The following is a 20455-nucleotide window of genomic DNA, read 5'->3' as shown; positions in this document are numbered from 1 at the left end:
ACCCTTTTATTATATAGGATTCCCATCCCTAGGAAATTCTGTTGGATTCCGCTGATGTAGAAAATGAGGCTTAAACATTGAAACAAATAGAACCTCAAAATTACTTTTTTGCTCCCATTTTCCCTTATGAGGGCAGCATAACTTCTTTCCTACAAGTACTGGGGCACAAGAGAATAAGAGAAAAATGTTTTCCAAAGGCCTGAACATTAAAATTAAACTCCATTGCCAATAAAACAAAAACCAGAACAGTAAACTTGAACCCACACAGGCTTGTGGGCTGCAAGCTGGGTGGTGAAGAGGAAGGTGGCCATCTCAGCCAGCCAGGAGTTCAGATGTTAAAGGTCACTTGGACCTTTCAGCCCGGATGACATGAAGTTATAACTGAGCCTCATATTTAATGCCAGATCTTTAAAGACCTTCAGTGTAGAAACAGACTAGACAAGAAATCCTCCTGCTGGCCAGGGAGACCTCAAGGAGCCTCTGTTCTCTTGGTCTGTGCTTTGGATTAAAAAAGAAAAAAGGCCCCTCTGAGAATTCCGACTGGACTCGCCTGACCATGGCTTCAGGATTTGAATTCACAAGACTTTTGTGATACAGAAGCTCAAAGCCTGGAAATTAACATGAAAGCATGTGTCTGAGCTAGAAATATCCTTGGGATGACTAGCAGTTGCACTAGTTGGAGGAATAGATCCTCAGCCCGGCCATGGGGGATTCCAACAGCTAGGACTCTTGCCTACAGAGTTTATAATCCCAAGGCCCCCCACTCTGCTGTAGGAGCTTACATGGTACAATCACTTCAGAAAGCAACTGGCATGTCAAGTCATGTGGAAGACCCTGTAACTCAACAGTTCTTGGTGTGTATCTCAGAGCAAGTTGTATTCAATGAAGAAATGAATCAGAAAATCTTAGCTCTATCGTTCGGAAGTAGTAAGAAACTGGAAACAACCTAATATCCACCGATACAAGAGTGGACTTCTATGGAATACTCATCCAATGTAGTACTGAAGGCAGTAAAAAACTAGAGCTGCAGAACAAAATGTTTCAGAAGAATACTTATAATATTTAATGTTTAAGGCATGCAGAACAATATATGCTGTTTGTGGGGGTGTGAAGTAAAAGACTACCTGAATAGAGATGAAAAGCACCAAATACTAGGGAGTAATTTCGCCAGGGAAGGAAAGTTGAAAAGTGTCCTATCTTAAGCTGAGTGGTGGGGTTTCAAGTATTGATTGTAATACAGTCTACACTTTTTGTATTGCCTAAGTACTTCATAATAATTTTTAAAAGATGTTGCGGTTCAAGGGCAAAATGCATCTGTGGCCATTACTGTGTTTTAACCAACATCGCAGACAGCATTGAACTCAATTCCATGGTCTCCCAAAGCAGTCCGCAGTGCTCTTACCCCACAAGTCTGGAAAATCAGGAGGACTAGGTATGATGGAATAAAAATGCAAGAAGGGGAATAAAAGGTCAGGCTTTTAGGAGCCAGGAAACAAGTTGAGAGACATTTCTTGGTAACAAAAGTTAGTTTTTAGGTGAGCATTGGAAGAAAGAAGTTGAAAGTTAAGACTTTGTTTTTAAAATAGATTTTTATTGATTTGAAAAAGATTTTTAGAGTACTACATCTTTATTACACACCAATTATGTTTTATATCTGTAGATAGCTAGTTATTACCATTGAAAAGGCCATGATATTCCTTTATTTGAAATTTATGCCAATTGACAACAGTACCAGTAAAAATCTGAGTCACAAAAAAGAGTCAGGTGTCACTAATAAGAGTTTACCTCTGTGTCATCTCCATGAGGGTTTTACTTCTGATTCCAAAGTCTTGTGTTTGTGGATTTAAAACAGTGTATGATCCTGTTATTGGGTTTGTTTGTGATTGAATACACAGTATAGTTCATGGAAAAATTAAGTTCAGCAATGAAAGAAAATGCTTTTTTGGCATCTGTTTGGTAAAATTTTGTCTTTGGTCCAGATTCTTTTCAGGGTTTTGGGCATATTCATATTGACACTCTTTTTCCAAGAGACTTTAGTTTGAATAGTGAAATTAGTGTTTCCTTATAACAACAAAACTTAGAAAAATGGCTTAAACTTGTACTTCTTCATGACAAAGAAAGTGTATTTATAAGCTAAATACTGACTGCCCCAACTTAGCTTGAAAAATGTACAGTTCTGTGTTATTTCTAATGTGTAAAACAGGTTTTAAAAATAATGTATAGGTTTTCCACTTTGGAAACATAATTATTGGATTTATGGGAAAACCAAACTTGGGTATATGTTTAATTTATCTTAATCAAGAGAAAGCTACAGAAAGTTGCTGTAGAGATAGAATACAATGACTTCCCTGGCCTGAATGTGAGGTTGTTAGAGTCTCAGTTCATTTTGTCACATTTCCCTGAGTCTTTTCTTTAGGGAGGTGCACACACCAAAGCACCTCGGAAATTGTATATGGATTGAACTAACAGTAGTTTCCAAGTATAGCACTTCTAAAGCTCCACATTCTTGCTTTCCTTCCTTCACTTTTCATGATTACAATTGAATAGATAGGCTTTGTAACCTAACATCTCTGCCAGATATACCCCCAGTAGACTCTACTTGCGGGGGAAGCCGGCTCACTTTGGGGGAACAGAATTCACTCCAGCAAATCTGAGCAGAAAGAGACATGTTATGGGGTTTTTAATGGCTTACAAAATCATTGGGAAACTTACAGACTCCTCTTTCATACTTAATGGTAAACATTTCTGGAAAGATGGTTAAAGTGTCAACACGTACACACCACACAACAAAAACCAAGGAAATGAAAAGGAAGGAAAATCAAGTTCAACTATACTGAAATTAGGGAACAGATGTTAAATGCTTCAAAGACTATGCGTCCGGTACAACACATTTTGGACCAACTTAAAAAGAATTCAGGAAGTTCAACACACACTCTGCTTAAGATGTGTAGGAAATACTGTACTGGTTTCAAAACACCATCAATGGTAAGACTATTAATTTTAAAACATTTTTTGGGAAGAACTATAAAGAACTGTGATTTGAATATTATTATCACGCCCTGATTTCAGAAACATGAAAATATGGAAAACGTGCATATTAAAAATCAGTCAAATAGAGTTAAGTAGAAGGGAACTGACATGTAATAATATGTTCACATATTAATCATAAGCCCACAGCAATTAAAATACTATTTGCACCAGCATAATCAGAATAATGAAAATGTTGACAGGTAAATAGGGGAGGCAAGGATGTGGGGCACAGAGTATTTGGGGGCCAGGAATGACCACAGACTGAAATACCCGATATGGAAATAGCAGCAGGGGGACTATGCCAAAAAATCTGGGGGGAAGGTTGGAAGTCGGGGAGAAACAAAGTACTGAATCCAAAAAACAGAGCTGGAGCACATTAGGAGGGACATTTTCTGAGGAAAGAGAAGAAAATTTTAGAATTCAACTTCTTTGAAGTCTCAGAAATGTGACTCGGGAGATATTAAACAATTGAATAAGACTGAAAGAGAAGAAAGCTCAGGAAACGGATTGATTTATAATTTATTCCACAGATATCCTCCCACAGAATGACATATTATTTACCATATCATGGTAATGTATTCATTTCAGCCTCATTTGTTACAATAGCAAAATATCTGAGCAATTCAAATATTTATCAGCAGGGGATATTTAAGTTACGGTCTTCCATACAATGGAACGTTATAATACTGTAAAAAATAATAAAGATTGTTATAAACTGACCTAGAAATTATCTCCAAGATATAGAGAACCCAAAAACTTAGACACACACTTAAACCATGCAAACAGATAATGTAATTGTTTCATGCTCTCATTGAATAATCTATATAATTATATAAAATGGTGCGCGTGCACACACACACACACAATATATATATTTGCAAAAACAGAAATGATGCAAAATTGCTCTATAACCACCATGTAATAAAACTAAAGAAATGTAGAAACAACCTAAAGAAAACAAAACACCATCTGCTTAGCAGTTCAAATTCATTTTGAAATTATTCTTTAATCAAAGAGGAAATCAAAATAGGAAAATACTTTACATCAAAATCTCAATACAATTAACACTCTTCAGGGAAGGTAATGTATAGACCTAAACACTTCTATTAATTAAGATGAACCAAATTAAGCATTGTTCTAAAAAAATTATTGTAGCCTTAACCAGTTTGGCTCAGTGGATAGAGCGTCGGCCTGCAGACTAAAAGGTCCCAGGTTCGATTCCGGTCAAGGGCATGTACCTTGGCTGTGGGCACATCCCCAGTAAGAGGTGTGCAGGAGGCAGCTGATCTATGTTTCTCTCTCAATGATGTTTCTAACTCTCTATTCCTCTCCTTTCCTCTCTGTAAAAAAAATCAATAAAATATATTTTTTAAAAATAAATAAATTATTGTAAAGAACTCCAAAATTCAGGAAACTATAAAGATAAGAGCTGAAATTAATGACAACAATAAAACAAGAGATGATTGATTCAACAGCTCTTTCTTTGGAGAACAAAATGTAAAACAAATTAATCTTGTTTGTGGTGGAAATAGTACACACACACACACACACACACACACACACACACACACACACGGATGTCCGCGTCCTAACCCCCAGAAACTGTGAATTCAGTGATACCTTCCATGGCAAAAGGGGCTTTGCAGATATGATTAAGGCTCTTGAGATGAGTGAGCTGGATTTTCTTGATGTCAATCATAAGGGCCTTTAAAATGGAAAGGGAGAGGTGGGAGAATCAATCAGAGAAGGAGAGGTGAGAGAGATTGATGCTCCATTGCTGGCCTTGAAGATGGAGGGAGAAGCCGGTAGCCACGAAAGGCAGACGGCCCTAGGAAGCTGGGAAAGACAAGGAAAGGGGTTCTTCCCGAATGCCTGCAGAGCACATCGTGACATTTACTAGCATGCCTGTTTGTTATAGGAAAGTACTTTGTTTCTTGAATTTCCTGAATAATTTCATTGTCTTTAAAATGTACATGGTCAAAATCTTTCTTGGAAGTTCTCATGACAAAAACAAATAATTATACTCACCATTTAGATTGGAAGTAAGGTATATAACATAGTTTGATCATAATTATATAACTGTTTTCCTCCATTCCCAAACAATGCCTCCTCATCTGCGAAACGTGGGAAGTGTAGCTTTCATCCAGTTGGCAATGGGAAGCCAGCGCTGTGTTGAGTTTGATGGTTTATAGAGCTTCTCTCATTTCAAATCTCTTGGAATTCTTTCAGCCAAAAGTATCTCTTTCCTCTCTCCCTCTCTCTCTATGCCCATCATCAGTTTGGTATTTGCATGAAATATTCTAAATGCAGTGGAGTTCCAGTTGGTTGTCTGAAATGGTCTCAACAGTGTCCTACGTTTGTTTCATAAGGTTGAGATGCCAGAGCTTCCCTGATATATTAAAGGCGAAGTAGTCAGGCCTAGATCTAGCCCTGGAAGTGGCAAAGACAGGAAAGAGTGCAGGACCCAGGGCCGGAGGCAGGCGTGGCCGTGACCAGGAGCACACAGAGGCCTCTGGATGCAGAGGGACCAGGGGGGCAGGTGGTTCAGGCAGCAGGCAGAGAGACTGGGTGGAAATGTAGGACAGCTTTTCGCAGTGAATAGGAAGCTGTACTCTCAGCTGAGTTTGGGGATGGGGGAGGAGGAAGGGACGAAGGAGAAGGAAGGGACGAAGGAGGACGGTGGAGGGAGGAAATGGCCCATGGAAGTGTAATAAGGGCCCACTGCAGTCCGTGATCAGGAAATCAGAGCACAAAGATTCCATCATCAATCAAATGCTTACATTTTATTTCAAATTCATATCATTTTTAAAACTCCTCCTCGATTTTAGTGTAGAAAAGCCAAAAAACCCGCACAAATTTTATCCCCAATTTTCATGGTCAGTGAAGGAAAATCATGTGGCTTCTGTGCCAGATTTATTTAAAAACAACATCCTCCTCCTTTATTTGCGTTTTTCCACAGAAGACATTTCCGTGGCCTTCTGTGCTTTGCCCCCTCCATATGACCTGAATTGTTCAGAAACTTAAGGGGAGTTTGAATAAATGCAAAAGAGCCTGTTGGCTGCGAGTTGACGGACAATATTGGCCATTCTGACCGCTTCTACAGGCTCTCTGGGTTCAGCCAAGAGGTCAGTCTGGCCCTTTCTCTCCAGGGTTCGCCTTTAAAACGTCACCACTGTATTCCTCCGCGCAGCTCCTGTTTAGGAACAGCATGCCTGGTAAAAGCTAGGTGGGGGGAGAGGGGGTCATTGGAGGAGATACAGAAATATTAACACACATTAGAACGTTTTGCAAGTCACCAAGGCCCAAACGTGTAAAATGCTGAGGCTTGGGGAGGCTTTCTTACCGTAAGCCGTGCACCTGGAGACATCTCACAGGGCGGCTGTAGCGCAAGGCCAGTTCCACCAGCCGAGGAGCGGGACGGGTTTCCCAGTGGCTTCTGGGGTAAGTGGTACTTTTCACCTGGTAGGGCGGGTTACGGTTCCGCATCGCAGACCAGCAACCTTGGCCTGGCCCAGGAGCTCCGAATCCCAGGCGCTGGTCCAGCTGTCTGGGCGGAGGTTGTCTGTCCCGGCCTGTGGGGTCTCTTTCTGTCACCACAGTGCACATCTTTCTTGCCTTTCGCTTTTGGTTCATTCCTTGACCCTGGACTTAACCGGCCAGCCCCACTCAACTAAAGGTGAACTCACTGGAGAGCACACTGGGGAAGAAGACGGCCAAAGAATGTTAGCTAATCACAGACTGTGGGTAATCACATGCCGCTGGGAATGGCGCGCTCAGCATCTCATGGGGGTGCAGGGAGAACTGACTGACGTGTGTCAGGCCTGGAGTTCCTGGGAGGGAAGGTGCGCTGAGCGTAATGGTGAAGGGAGCATGTGCACAGATGCAATGCCGGAGCCAGGGTGGTGCTAAAAATAACGCAGAACTTTCTGTCAGGAAGGGAAGGAAGGAAATGCCTCACCGAAAAAAGCTTAACTGTCTCTTAACACAAACGCTCCGGCTACAGGGGAATGGACAACAGGGTGAGGTTCTGTTCTCAGTCAAGGGTTGTGTTCTCTCGGTTGAGCAACAACACAAAAGGACCTCTTGACCCAAGAGAAGGTTCTAGTCTCTGAAAAAGAGCTTTGAAAGGAGGGAAGGCAACCGAAAGCAAATGTTTGTTTGCATTTAGGGGGCAGGGGTTCTACAAATTGGAAAAGGCTGCACTAAATTAAAATAAGTATTGTTGGTTGCTCCCGATAAACCTAGTGATGAAGAGGAAAGCTTGTTAGAAACCTAAATACATTTTCCATTTGTTTCTCTCTCAAACAAGGGCTGACCACCCTAACTTTGAACTAGCAGCAGTAAAGCATGCTTGCCTGTGTGTTTACAGAATGTAGTGTTAGAAGTCCTCGTTGGGTGTTGGGTTAACAAAACTTACCGCAGAACCAGGAATGAAAACTCTGCTTCCTTTTCCTAACCTCTCCTTTCTGACCCTTTCCTACTTTTGTAGCCAGGCCTCTAGAGTCTGAAGCAGATTAGCAAATAAATCCTTGAATGTCATGGAATACTTTCCCCAGCATAAATGGGATTAATCTGCCGGCCCAGCAAATTCTACACTTCAAACCCCCAGCTGCGTAATAAGCCATTTCTGCCAACCCCCTAATTTATGGCACAAAGGTCACATTCCTTTAATGTTGGCGCTGGCTAGCCTCCTCCATTCATCCTTCCCATCCCCTCTCCAAGCCTCTGGGTTTTCTCCCGTTGAGAATGTCCTGTCTGTGGCCTTTAGGACCCTTGGTCCCCAGAGCAGCAGGAGGAGTGAAAGACCCACGTGAACTGCCCCCACCAGCTCCAGAAGGTCCTCCTCCAGAGGCTCCAAGGGGGAGCTCTGGGCATGAGGACTGGGGGTTATGGCCAAAACAGATGCTATAGAGCCACCAATCCTTGTTCCCCCCAAATTTTACTCGAATCATGAGAAACAACTGAACTGGTTCCATAGATCCCACTTAGACATTTTAAGAACTAGGCAAGGGTTGAGTTTTGCAGAGTAGAGAAGGCAGGCAGTCTGTCCCTGATCTTAGGATTAGAGGGCATCTCTAAGCACCATTTGTTTCAGTGGCTTGTCCAAGGTCACCGAGGGAGAGGGGGGCAGGCTGGTGGGTCACAAGCACTCAGGCTTCTGTTCCCCCCCCCTATTTCTCCAAACTCCTCTTTCCCAAGGAAAGGATGACCACGCAGCCCCCACCAGGAACCTAAGGGGGAAAGACTATTTTGGGGGGTTATTTCTCAAAACAACTGGGTAAGTTCTGACTCATGTTAACATTTCCCTTTGCTCACCATTTGAAACCTGAGCAACAGGGGCCCCTGCACAAGTCCTTCCTCCCGGTTAGTGTCAAAGGGAAATGCTTCAGGTTAGTGTCAAAGGGAAATGCTTCACTTGAAGAATGAGGTGCTCAGGGCTGTTGTGATACGTGTCTGAGCATCACCATGAACAATCAGACACCATGAACAAAGCTATGACGAAGAATGAGGCCTGAAGCACCCTGCAGCTGTGAGCCCGGGGCCTCAGGGCATGTGCACCAGGGCGGCTCCTCCTGAAATTCAGGGTCTCCATCAGGCCTTCCAGCTAAAAGTGGAGGAACAATGGGGAAGGAAGGATGAGAATGGAAGTGGTTTCCAATGAGCAGTGGTGACATCATCAGGACATGTTATTTCAAAGCAGAAAAGAAGGTAACAAATACAGCTGCCTGGCCCCGAGACCCGGTGGTTGGAGTGTCGACCTGCACTAAAACGGTTGCAGGTTCCATTCCATCAGGGCACAGACCTAGGTTGCAGGCTCAATCCCCATTCAGGGCCCATAGGGGAGGCAACCAATCAATATTTCTCTCTCACATCAGTGTTTTTCTCTCCCTACCTCTCTCTCAAAAATCAATAAAAACATACCCTTCCTATAGTTTAAGGCAAGAGCTGACTGTTTTTAATGTGCAGTTTAGGAATACAAACTGTACAGAAAGAAAGGCAAGGAAATGGTGAGTGGAGGATGCAGGCTGACGGTGGGGGGGACGGGGTGATGTTCATGGGGAATGTAGGAGAAGAGGTGAGTCATTTCCCAGTCCTATTTTTGTTTTGGAAGATGGGTTCACAGATGTGAATTCCTCATTAAAAATAAGTAACAAAATTTTAGCTGTACATTCACAGCCCAATGATGACAATGGATCATGAACCAAGGACCTTGATTAATCCAAATTAAAACTAAGAATGACCATTCCACTAGTTTCCTGGGGCCACCATAACAAGCTACCACAAACTGGGTGGCATAAAAAATGGAGACTCCTTGTCTCACATTTTGGAGGTGGGAAGTCCCAAATCAAGGAGTTGGCAGGGCCGGTTCCTCTGAGAGTGAGGGACTGACACGCCAGGCCTCTCTCTGGGCCTGTAGGCGGCATCTGTGCCCTGCATCTTTCCCTCTGTCTGTGCCTCACACTTTTCTGGTTTATAAGACACTGGTCATATTAGAGTAAGGGCCAAGCTAGTGCCTGAATTTGAACTTTCTCCAAATGAGGTCATATTCTGAGGTACTGGGGGTCAGGACACAAATCACCCCATAACAACGATGTGCAGTTAAGGCCCTTGGCATGGGGAAGGCGATAACATAGTCCTCGTTATCGTGCACTTACCATGCCATTTTCAAAGTGTTTCTTCATTTTGGCACTCCTGGCTTAAACGGTGTGAGTGGAAGAAAGTGTAGAAAGGTCGTTGGTACATTCCAAAGGGTTATTCCGGGGGGAAGTGGAAGAGGGGGGAGAAGAATCTCATTCTCTGAAAGTCTTTTTAATTGTTTGCAAATATTCATTACAAATCTTTAAGCCAACTTTGATTTCATTCTCTGTCTTAAAGCAGCCACTAAATCCTAGGTATCCTTCCTATCACATGTTATCTATCAACATTTAAAATGTCCTGGTCAGTGTGGCTCAGTTGGTTGGAGCATCGTCCGGTGCACCAGGAGGTGGTGGGTTTGATTCCAATCAGGGCACATACTCACGTTGCAGGTTCGAGCCCCGGTTGGGGCATGTGCAGGAGGCAACGAATAGATATTTCTCTCTCACAGCAATGTTTTTCTCTCTCTGTCCCCTTCCTCTCTCTAAAAATCAATAAAAAAGACTACATCTAATATAATAAAAGGGTAATGTGCAAATTAACCATCACTCCAACACAAAGATGGCGGCACCCATAGCGACGGGGGCAGGAACTGGCATTGTCACCCTGGTGACGGTGCCAGCGTCCCACACTCCGGCTGCAGAGGGAGGGAGAGAGGGCTGCAGACACAATGTGGGGCTGCTAGGCCGGGGATGTGCCCCTGGTGGCCACCACAGGGCTCGGGGCACGCCCCCAGCCCTGCGGATACAATGCAGGGGGTCCTCTGCGCATGAGCTGCAGAGGAAACACCTTTTCTGACCGCTCATTGGCTAAGCTCCCTGTACACCGCCACTCAGTGTTCTTGATAACGGGTAATAATCCAAGGAGGTGATGTAGGGTTTTTCCACCTCACTCCTGGAGGAAGAAACGAAGGTCTGCTGCTGGAGGGGCTGAGAAATGTCATCTCCTGCCCTAGCCAGTTTGGCTCAGAGGATAGAGCTCCAGCCTCCCAACTGCAGGGTCCGGGTTCGATTCTGACCAAGGGCATGTACCTAGGTTGCAGGCTCTTCCCTGGCCGGTGCCCAGGTCAGGGCTCATGCAGGAGGCAACCAATCCAAGTGTCCCTCACAGTGATGTTTCTCTCTGTTTTTCCCTTTCTCTTCCACACTCTCTAAAAATCAGTGGAAACATATCTTCAGGTGAGGATAAAAAAGAAAGAAAGAAAGAAAGAAATGTCATATCCTATGAAAGATACATCTTGAAAATGCCTAAAGAAAGTTGTCATTTTTTCGTGGTGAAGGGACTGGAGTCTGTGCAGCAGCAGTGGGGTAATGGGGCAGGCGCCTTCCCCTGATCAGCCCGGTCACCTCCCACAGAGGGAGGCCAGACTGCGGCTTAGGACATCCTCTGAGGGCTCCCAGTCTGTGAGACGGGGCAGGCTGGGCTGAGGGACTCCCCTCGAGTGCACAAATTTTGTGTACCAGGCCTCTAGTTTTTAAAATAATGATAAAATGTGTCAGCCTTTCTCTTCCTGGAATCTACCTTTTGAAGGCGTTTTTATGACTTAGATGTACAAGGATGTTTATGGCAGCATTGTTTGTACCAGCAGAGAACCCCACATCCAAACAAAACACACTCGAGCTATCCTAACGGTGTGCCAGCCAGTAGGTGGCTGCTGTATCCTGCGAAGCAAGCGCTGAAGCCGAATGGAGGTGGAAACTGCAGCCAGGCTGGGAGCGAGTTGAGGAAAGTGGGACCCAAGGTGCCTGAGAGGGGGCGTAGCGTGCTCGGGAGGCACAGCAAGGAGCTGCAGACAGGCTTCAAGCAAGGACACGCCTGAATGGGAAGGAGCCTCGGGAAACATGGATCCAGGTGCGGACCGTGTCATCGCTCCAAGGGGTGGGCTACGGATGATTTTTCTTTTCTTTTTCTTTTTTAAAATATATTTTTATTGGTCTCAGAAAGAAAGAGAGAGGGGGAGAGAGAAACATCAATGATGAGAGAGAATCATTGATCGGCTCCCTCCTGAACGCCCCACACTGGGGATTGAGCCCACAACCCAGGCATGTGCCCTGACTGGGAATCTAACCATGATCTCCTGATTCATAGATCGACACTCAATCACCGAGCCATGCCTGCCAGGTGAATTTTCTTTTCTTTTTTTTTTTAAAAAAGAAGTTTGTGTCGCTCAGGGCCCTCCCTTCCTCCCTTTCTGTTCCCTCCGAGCCCAGTGAAGCCCAGTCTCATCCACCAGGCGGTTTGCATGCTGGCCTCCTGGTCTCTGGCTTTCCTCTGACCCTCTGCCTGGCCCTTGGATCTGGCCATCGTCGCCTCCAGTGGGTCCCCGGCCTCCCAAGGAAGTCCACCTCCGCAGGCTGCCTCCTCCTAACAACCCAAGCTTTCCTTCCTCTCGCATCTGCATGCCCAGCTCTGCTACCAGAAAGCCTCAGCTCTCCCCTGCCGCTCACCCTCCCACGCTTCCCCCACCCGTGTCCTGGCGTGGTTTGCTCCCTCGTCCCCGGGTCCTCGGGTCCTCGGGTCCTCGGTGGCCTTTCCCTCTTTGCTGAGCTAAAGCCTTCGGCGCTCAGGCACGACCCCCTCTCTGTGCAACTGTGCCTGGCTCTGCCACCTCGCGCCCTCTCCTGCCCACGACCTCCTGGGTCATCTCCCCCGCCCCCCCTCCCCTACCCCCCTCGCGCCCCCAGGCTGGCTCTTACCTCATATTCTTGCCCGGGTTCTTGGCACAGCCTGGCCCTGTGGTCCATCCTCTGCCCTTTAAGCACATCCTGTGGAAATTGGAACAATTCAGAGGAGTTTTTTCCGTGGCCGTCACCACCTGTTCTTCTTCACAGGAATTATTTACGTGCTCAATCGGACGCTGCTTTTTCGGCTGGTTAGTTTGTTTTCAGAATTTCCCTTTCTTGTATTGTATTCCTGGCCAGTGGGGACATGCCTATCCTTTTTGTTCTGAACTTTCCAAAGCCTGTTTTCCCAAGTCCAGGCCTCACGTTAGCTCGGCCCGACGGTCTCGTTCCTCTTTCCGACCCATAATGCCGTCGGTTTTTCTCTGGGTTCCTGGAATTTGCACAATAGCCATCCAGTTCTTTTTCATGAGAGTTATGTCAAGAATAGAGTTCCCACGCGGGGGCTAGTGAGGACTGATGACCGGGCTTACTTACCTTTGGCGGAACGAGCCGTCTAGCGAGACCTGCACCTCCGAAGCTGGCCCCCGTCACCTCCCCGCCTGCCCGGGTGTCACCTAGTGTTGAGGAGCATTTTCCCACGTGACCTGCAGACAGTCACGCAGAACCGCTTATGTTCACTGCGCAGTCTCCGTGCGGGCGCCGGACACTGGCTAAGCACTTTAAGTACACCATCATTGTTAAGCTTAAAAATAACCCCCCCACACACACACACACACTATGGACTATTATTCAGTATTAAAAAGAAGTAAATCCTGCTATTTGCAACAACATGGACGGATCTTGAAGGCAGTATGTTAAATGAGATAAGTCAGAAACACAAATACTGCATGGTGTCACTTATGTGTGGAATCCTAGCAAATAAAAATTTAAAAAAAAATGAACTCATACAAACAGTTTTTTGCTGTTTTTTGTTTTTGTTTTTGTTGGGTTTTTTTTTGTTTTGTTTTGTTTTTTTAATCAAACTCCTAGAAATAGAGTAGAAAAGTGGCTGGGGTGGAGGAAATACAGAAACTTTGATAAAAAGGTAAAAACTTTAAACTATAAGGTGAATAAGGTCTGAGGATCTAATATGAAACATGGGAATATAGTTGACAATATACTGAATTGTATAACTGAAATTTGCTAAGAGTGTAGACTTAAATGTCCTCACAAAAAAAAAGGAAAGAAAAAAGGCAAATATGTAAACATGTGAAGTGATGGATGTGTTAACGTGTATCAAGTCATCACATCATGTACTTTAAATATCTTACACTATTATTTGTAAACTAGAGGCCCAGTGCATGAAATTTGTGCACTGGGCGGAGGGTTTGTTCCTCAGCCCAGCCTGCACCCTCTCCAGTCTAGGACCCCCTCGGTGGATGTCCGACTGCTGGTTTAGGCCCGATCCCACAGGGACATCCCTCTCACAATCCAGGACTGTTGGCTCCCAACCGCTCACCTGCCTGCCTGCCTGCCTGATTGCTCCTAACCGCTTCTGCCTACCAGCCTGATCACCCCCTAACCACTCCCTTGCCAGCCTGATCAATGCCTAACTCCTCCTCTGCCAGCTCAATCGCCCCCAACTACCCTCCCCTGCAGGCCTGGTTGCTCCCAACTGCCCTCCACTGTCAGACCGATTGCCCCCAACTGCCCTCCCCTGCCAGCCTGGTTGCCCCTAACTGCCCTCCCCTGCTGACCTGGTCACCCCCAACTGCCCTCCCCTGCTGACCTAGTCACCCCTAACTGCCCTCCCCTGCCAGCCATCTTGTGGCTGTGGGTGCCACCATCTTGGAGGTCATGGCAGTCAATTAGCATATTCCCTCCTTATTGGCTGTGGGCGCTGCCATCTTTGCAGCCTGCTGCTCAGTCATTTGGTCGTCCCTCACTAACCCCTGTGCCGGCCTGGTCACCCCACGCAGCCTGTTCGGTTGTCTGTTTGGTTGCGATGGTTGCTTAGGCTTTTATATATATAGATTATATCTCAAAGCTGAAAAAAACACAACCCATAGATAAGAGCTATATTGGTTCCCATTTTACAGATCTAGAAGCCAAAGCACAAAGAGATGATGTCATTTGCCTACAGCCACATGGCCTGCACGTAGGACACCCGGATTCTGTCCCAGTCAGTCTTCCAGGCACCTCTCTCCTGCCTGGGTGCAGGCCAGCTCTCTGCTCACCACCTCCCTGGGGCAAATGGCTTAATGTCTGTCTCTCAATTTTCTTGTTTGCAAAAATCGGAATAACAATACCCACATCTCAGGGATTGCTACGAAGTGAAATCAGGTGACCCAGGGCAGCAGGTAGAGCTGGCGCAGCTCTCAGGAGGGCGTCTCATTCCTATTCCTGCACCCAGGTCTCTGCTCTCACCAGGCCCCTTTCGTGCCCACATTTCCCATGCAGACACTCGATGAGGTTCGGCTTTCTCCCCGAAAGTTCCCTCGATGGCATGCCCTTCTATCAATGGTGCCTGTGAATCCGAGAAATGTATCATTTCCGTGTGTGTTTGGTTCATTTGTGTAGCATCACTTAAGGGCAGAGGCTTACCTTGACTTTCTGGAGTTCTCTCCCACATGAATGCTCAGTGCTTAGCTGTAGGGAACAGAGCGGTTGTCCAAAGGCAGAATTGGACTCCCCACTCCCACACCCCAAGTTGGTGCGCTCACACCGGGGAGCCACCGGACCTGCTGACCCAGGGTCTCAGTGGGACTCCATGGGACGGCCGGCCTCGCTAAAGGGGTGCCTGTGGCCGGCAGAGAGCTGGGCCTGGGAATTCCGCCCCAAAGCCGCTCTCTGCCTGCCTGCCTGCCTGCCTGCGGGTCCAGGCGGTCCCTTCCCCGCCTCAGCCGATTTGGAGCTGCCAAAGGGAAGTCTCTGGACTGGGACCTGGGCAGAGCGGCTCTCCGCGGCCGCACAGACACGCCATCTCCACGTTAACGGAGGGAGCGCACCCAGAGAAGCCACACGTGTGGGCAAACACTCCAAGTTCCTCCATAAAACTGGAGTCCTATAAAAACCGGCCATAAGGGAGCCGGAAAGGGAGGAAGGAATGTATTAAATCTCTTTCAGGCTGGCTGCTTGCGTCTCATTAGGCCTGTGGGCACAGGGACACGTGCCTGCATCACGGCTCGCCTAAAGCCCGCGGGCTCAGTAAAAGCCTTGTTTTCTTTTTCTGACCCAAACCAGTCAGCAGAAGGGAAATATTCTTTTGCTGTTGCTTTGGTGGCTTTTAACGACATGCATGTCTCCCCTCCCCCCACTCCCGGGAGCTGGCTCAACAGGTGGAATGACTGAAAAAGGCGTAATTCGGGGTCCGAGTCTTCCCTGGGTGCGCCGCTCCCACACGTGGGGCTGTGACGTCATTGGACGCTGCGTGGTGTGGCTTCATTTCTTCCTTTCTCAGAACTGTACTTGATTTACGGTGTTTTATTTGGGTCAGTGGGAAAGGACTGGCCATTAGTTGTTTTGGCAAAGGCTCGGTTATGCCCGAAAAAGGAACACGGACTTCGCATGTTATATAATCACGCTGAGCCGCCTCTGGGAGGCCTCCAAGCCCTGCGGGTGGGTCTCGGTTGTGCATGTCTGGACACAACCTGGACCGGAGTTTCTATTTTCTGCGGCGGGTGGGGAGGCTGTGGCACAGAGCTGAGTTTAACTGTGCAGATGACTTGCTGTGGGACAGCCCAGAGGAAGGGCTGATGGGACCCTGGAATCCCACGTTAACCTCGGGGCGCTGCTGGGGCTCCGCGGCTCCCAGACCTCTGTACCCTATGCTGTAAAAATAATTTCGCAAGATTCTGGATGAAAAATCTATGGACGATTTTTCATGTTTGTCTGCTGGATTGTTTAAGTAACATGCATACAGAAAGTGCACAAATCATAAATACACAAGTCGACAGATGATCACAGCAAATATAGGCATGTGTCCACTCCCCAGGGCCAGAGTGGACGCACCCAGGAGCTCTCCTGCTCCTTGCCCCCCACACTTCCCCGGGGGAGACCACTGGCACCCTTATGGGCAAGTTTTCATTTTGCTTTTCTCATTCTGAATCATAATTGTCTCGAAGGGCTCTAAGCCCCATGTTTTTAAACTATAGATCGGGGTTGGGGCATCACTGAGTCAGGTACCATTTGTGCCCAGGTCACAGCCATCCCCTGGGCATACAGGGGGCAGGGCATGCCTTTTTTGCAAGGCCCTCATCTATGTAAGCAATTTGACTAAAAAAAAAAAAATATTACCACACTCACGGTGCTACATGAGGCAGGTGCTTTTTCATGAAGTTATAATAATGGTGAGAGAAGGGGGACGACTGTGTTTGCTTACTGTCCAGTCCCTGCACCTGGAGAGTCTGAGTACTTATTGTCCAGGCAGCATCTCCCCTCCTTGGGTCCAGGAAACCGTTCTTCCTGTTCGTCACAGGCCCTGTGTCTGGCTAACGGCACGTCTCCCCCCCACAAGGAAGGAGCGACTCACAAATGGCTCCAGTTCTTCTGAACCGCGAAACAATCGACTCTTCCTGCCGCTTCCCGATTCCATTTACTTAGTTCTGGTGACGTGTATTTAAAAAAAGGTTCTGCAAATTGTTAAGGGTGACCCAAATGTGAGTTTATGTTTTTTTAAAAACAAGGATGTGTGTGTGTGTGTGTGTTTGAAACATTTGCAGGTACTGACTGTCCCACTGGGTTCTTCTGAGTCATAATTTCAATTCACTCTCTTTTGCGTCATCATTTAGAATCCGTGCTGATTCTGTGATTTGAAACCTGTGTCCTGAGTCTAGTGAAGGGCACATGGCCCTTCTGCTGTTTCCCTTTGTTCTTCTTAGTCTGATCCTTGGCTTTGAGTCCCTGATTCAGGCCTGCCCCAAGCACTAATCTATGTGTTGTATTTACCTTGAATTAGAATAATTCTTCCTATTTTTCTACCCCCAGACATGTACTATCAAGTCTATCAGTCTTGATTATAAGGCACCCCCACTTACTCACCTGGGTAAAAGAAGTGGGTGATGAGTGAGGGCCCCCTTCACCCACATACACCACCAGCCCGGGCCCTGCAGCCTACCATGTCCTCATGACGTTTTTCCCATTCAATATATGTATTTTTTTTTTATTATTCCAGCCTTCTCTTGTTTCCTGTTCCTCACACCGGCCTCCTCTACACCGGAAGAATACCTAATTATTTTTTAAAATGTATTTTGCTTACCGACGGACATATTCCATGTTCCCTCACATCAAAAGACCTCCCTGAGTGGGACAGATTACTTTCTCCATTTGTTAAATCTGAAAGCGGAGCATGGGAAGCGTGTCTGAATTACGGAAGTTCAGCGTTTTCGTTTTAGCTCAGGGAGACGTGGCCAGTGGAAATGCAGGGTCCCCGGGTGCCGTGTGAGAGCGGCAGCCAGGGACCAGGTGCAGCGTCAGGCGGGCCACGGCTGTGCTGTCATATCACTTTCATGATTTGCCTCTCACAGCTTTCCATGTGTTCATGTCCTGGGGCTCTTTCTCTGTTGCTTGAGTTTATTGTCGCAAAGCTCTTAAAACCATGAAAGGAATCTGCGTCCACCTCCGCACAGCTTGACCAGGCCCCAAAGTTTATCTTTGAGGATGAGCCACAGGCAAAAATATGTCACCTTTCTTTCCATTCAAGATATTTTTACAACATTTATTTGAATGCCTTTCCGTTTCTGGTTGTCATGGGACAAAGGTAGTCACCGGGGACATTAGACAAAGGCGGCGTACTTGTTCATTGAATGAATGTGTGAACAGCAGAGGTGACACCAAGAGGTGGGCGCACAGCCTGGGTGCGTTGGCTGCCCCGGCTGAGTGGCAGAGGGTGGTGTCAGGAAGCGCAGGTGTTGCATTGGCCCAGGAGACCAGTGCACCCGGTGGCATCCGTTACTCACTGGCAGGACCGAAAAGGAACGAGGGAGAGAGGGACAGGGGGCTATTTTGTGCTGGGAATCACTTTTCTTGGAATTTTGCGGAATTACTGTAGAGTGATCACTGAACAATCCCACTCCTGTTCATCCCAACGGGACAAATAAGAAAGGAAATAAGAGAAAGGAACCATCAGTCCTACTCACTTCACAAGGAAAGGCCTGACATGATTGTACAAATGGAAAAGCATGAAACTGTTCACACACCTCATCCCACTGGGCAGCCTGCCGCGTGGGCTCTGTGGCGGGGCTGCAGCCGGCCGACGGACCGAGCAGGGAGGCCGATGGCGGGGTCAGCAGAGCAGCGAGCATCGGCATTTCCCCTTTGCTTTCTGGAAGTCATCCAGCGGCAACAAGGAGAATGAAAATAAATCATTTTTGGTGAAACTAGGAAATGGGTATAGTTTCTAGATTCCAAACTGTGTAAAAGGCTGCCAAGTGCAGCTCGGTTACCAGGAGGAAGGGGAAATGGAGAGAGAGGCTTTCTCGGGGAGGATGACGCTGGGTAGATCTAGGTGACAGCCAGCAAAAACACACCAAGCACTTAGGAAGGTGAGAGGCATGTCCTGAGGGCTGACGCCTTTGCCCTGGGTGACAGATTAGATTATTTGTTCAGAATATTTACTGGCCATCCCCAGCAGTCTCTTTCCTACCAGCCCGACCTTCTATCTAGCCCCTCACTGAGCAGGGCTGGCCCCGCTGAAGATGGATATTCCACTCCACCGGCCTCAGGCTTGGCCATGAACCTTGCTTTGGCTAATGATGTGTGAGCAGAGGGACAGGTACCACTTTTGAGAGGGAGCTTTAAAGAGCCACCACGTCACGTGGCCTATGGCCTGCCCCTTCCTTTCCCTTTGCCACAGCCCAGCGAAGACCCGGATGGGGATGTGAATTAAGAGGCTGTGTGTCTGAGCCAGTCAACCCACAGGTCAACAGCTGCAGAATGAGTGAGAAATAAATCTGTGTTGTCAGCCACTAAGATTTTGGGGCCACTTGTTCCCACAACATACCTTAGGCTGAAGTAACTGATATGAATCTTTTCAACAGGAGGTGGGGCAGTTGTGATGAGCTGGGCTTGTAGCAGAAGGCTCCTTGGATCTGGGTCATTCAGAGCGGAAGCCATAGATCTGCTCAGAGTCACACAGAGCCGTGTCTGAGGAAAAAGCCTGTCTCTGCAGCAGCCAGCCTGGAAAACAGGGGAACGTACTAATTTCATCAATGCTGAGAACAGGGCACTGGTAGCTGTTGGCTAAAGAAATAGAGGACTGAGGTTAGTCAATCAGGTTATAACTATGAAGAGCAAAATAAGACAACAATAAATACCTCCCTAAATATTAGAAAAACAACATAAAAAATAGACACACACACACAAACCCACAAAGAAGTGTAATGTAATGAAAGGCTTCTTAAAACACGATGAAAACAGAAACACCAAGTGATATAGAATGAGACCCAAATATAAAAACGGAAGGAAAAGACTCAGATTTGATCACTGTGTTGGCAGACATGGAGTGGCCGCATGACCTGGAGGGATGGGGGACCTGTGACTTGCTTCTAACCAACAGAATATGGCAAAGGTGACGGAATGTAACTCCCATGATTTTGTTATGTTTTGTAAGACTCCGTCTTGCTGGTCGACTCCATCTACACACATTCCTTACTGGCTTAATGTGTTAGCCAGCCATTTTGTAAGCCCCTGAGAACAGGACCCACAGGTGGCCTTTAGGAACTGGGTACAGCCTCAAGGAGTGGAGGGTGGCTTCCAGCCACAGCCAGCTAGATGCTGGGACCCCAGTCCTACGACCATAAGGAATGGAATTCTGCCAACAACCTAAGAGAGCTTGGAAGACTGTTCTTCCCCAGTGAAGCTTCCACCTCAGCCAATACCCTGATTGTAGCCTAGTGAGACCCTGAGCACAGGAACCAACTAACGCATACCTGGACTCCTGGCCTACATAATGGGCAACGTATCTTCATTTTAAGTGTCCCTGAGCTGATAACTTAGATTAGCCCACGAAGGAAACCTCAGCAAATTCCCAAAGTTAAAATATTATAGACAAAATTCTCTGATTACAAATGGAAGCAACCTAGATATTGATAACAAGAAAAGCCCCTACTACCTAGGAATGAAAAACAGAAAACAAACAAACCAATAAAATCTGTAACTTTTGGCTCAAAGAGGAGATACAAATGGAA

General features: G+C 46.7%; 1 long non-coding RNA gene across 1 annotated transcript; it reads right to left on the bottom strand.

Annotated features, from left to right (window-relative positions):
- Nucleotides 1-17954: 17954 nt before the first annotated feature.
- Nucleotides 17955-19488, bottom strand: LOC132234308 (uncharacterized). Its single transcript, XR_009452884.1, has 3 exons — nt 19270-19488; nt 18467-18591; nt 17955-18342 (listed from the first exon to the last, which is right to left on the bottom strand). It is a non-coding gene; the product is annotated as an uncharacterized LOC132234308 (long non-coding RNA).
- Between the last annotated feature and the right edge of the window lie 967 nt (nt 19489-20455).

The sequence above is a fragment of the Myotis daubentonii genome, chromosome 5, assembly GCF_963259705.1.
Source record: "Myotis daubentonii chromosome 5, mMyoDau2.1, whole genome shotgun sequence".
In the NCBI taxonomy this organism is placed as follows: domain Eukaryota; kingdom Metazoa; phylum Chordata; class Mammalia; order Chiroptera; family Vespertilionidae; genus Myotis; species Myotis daubentonii.
The sequence above is the reverse complement of the archived record's forward strand: the minus strand, read 5'-3'. Positions and strand labels throughout refer to the sequence as shown.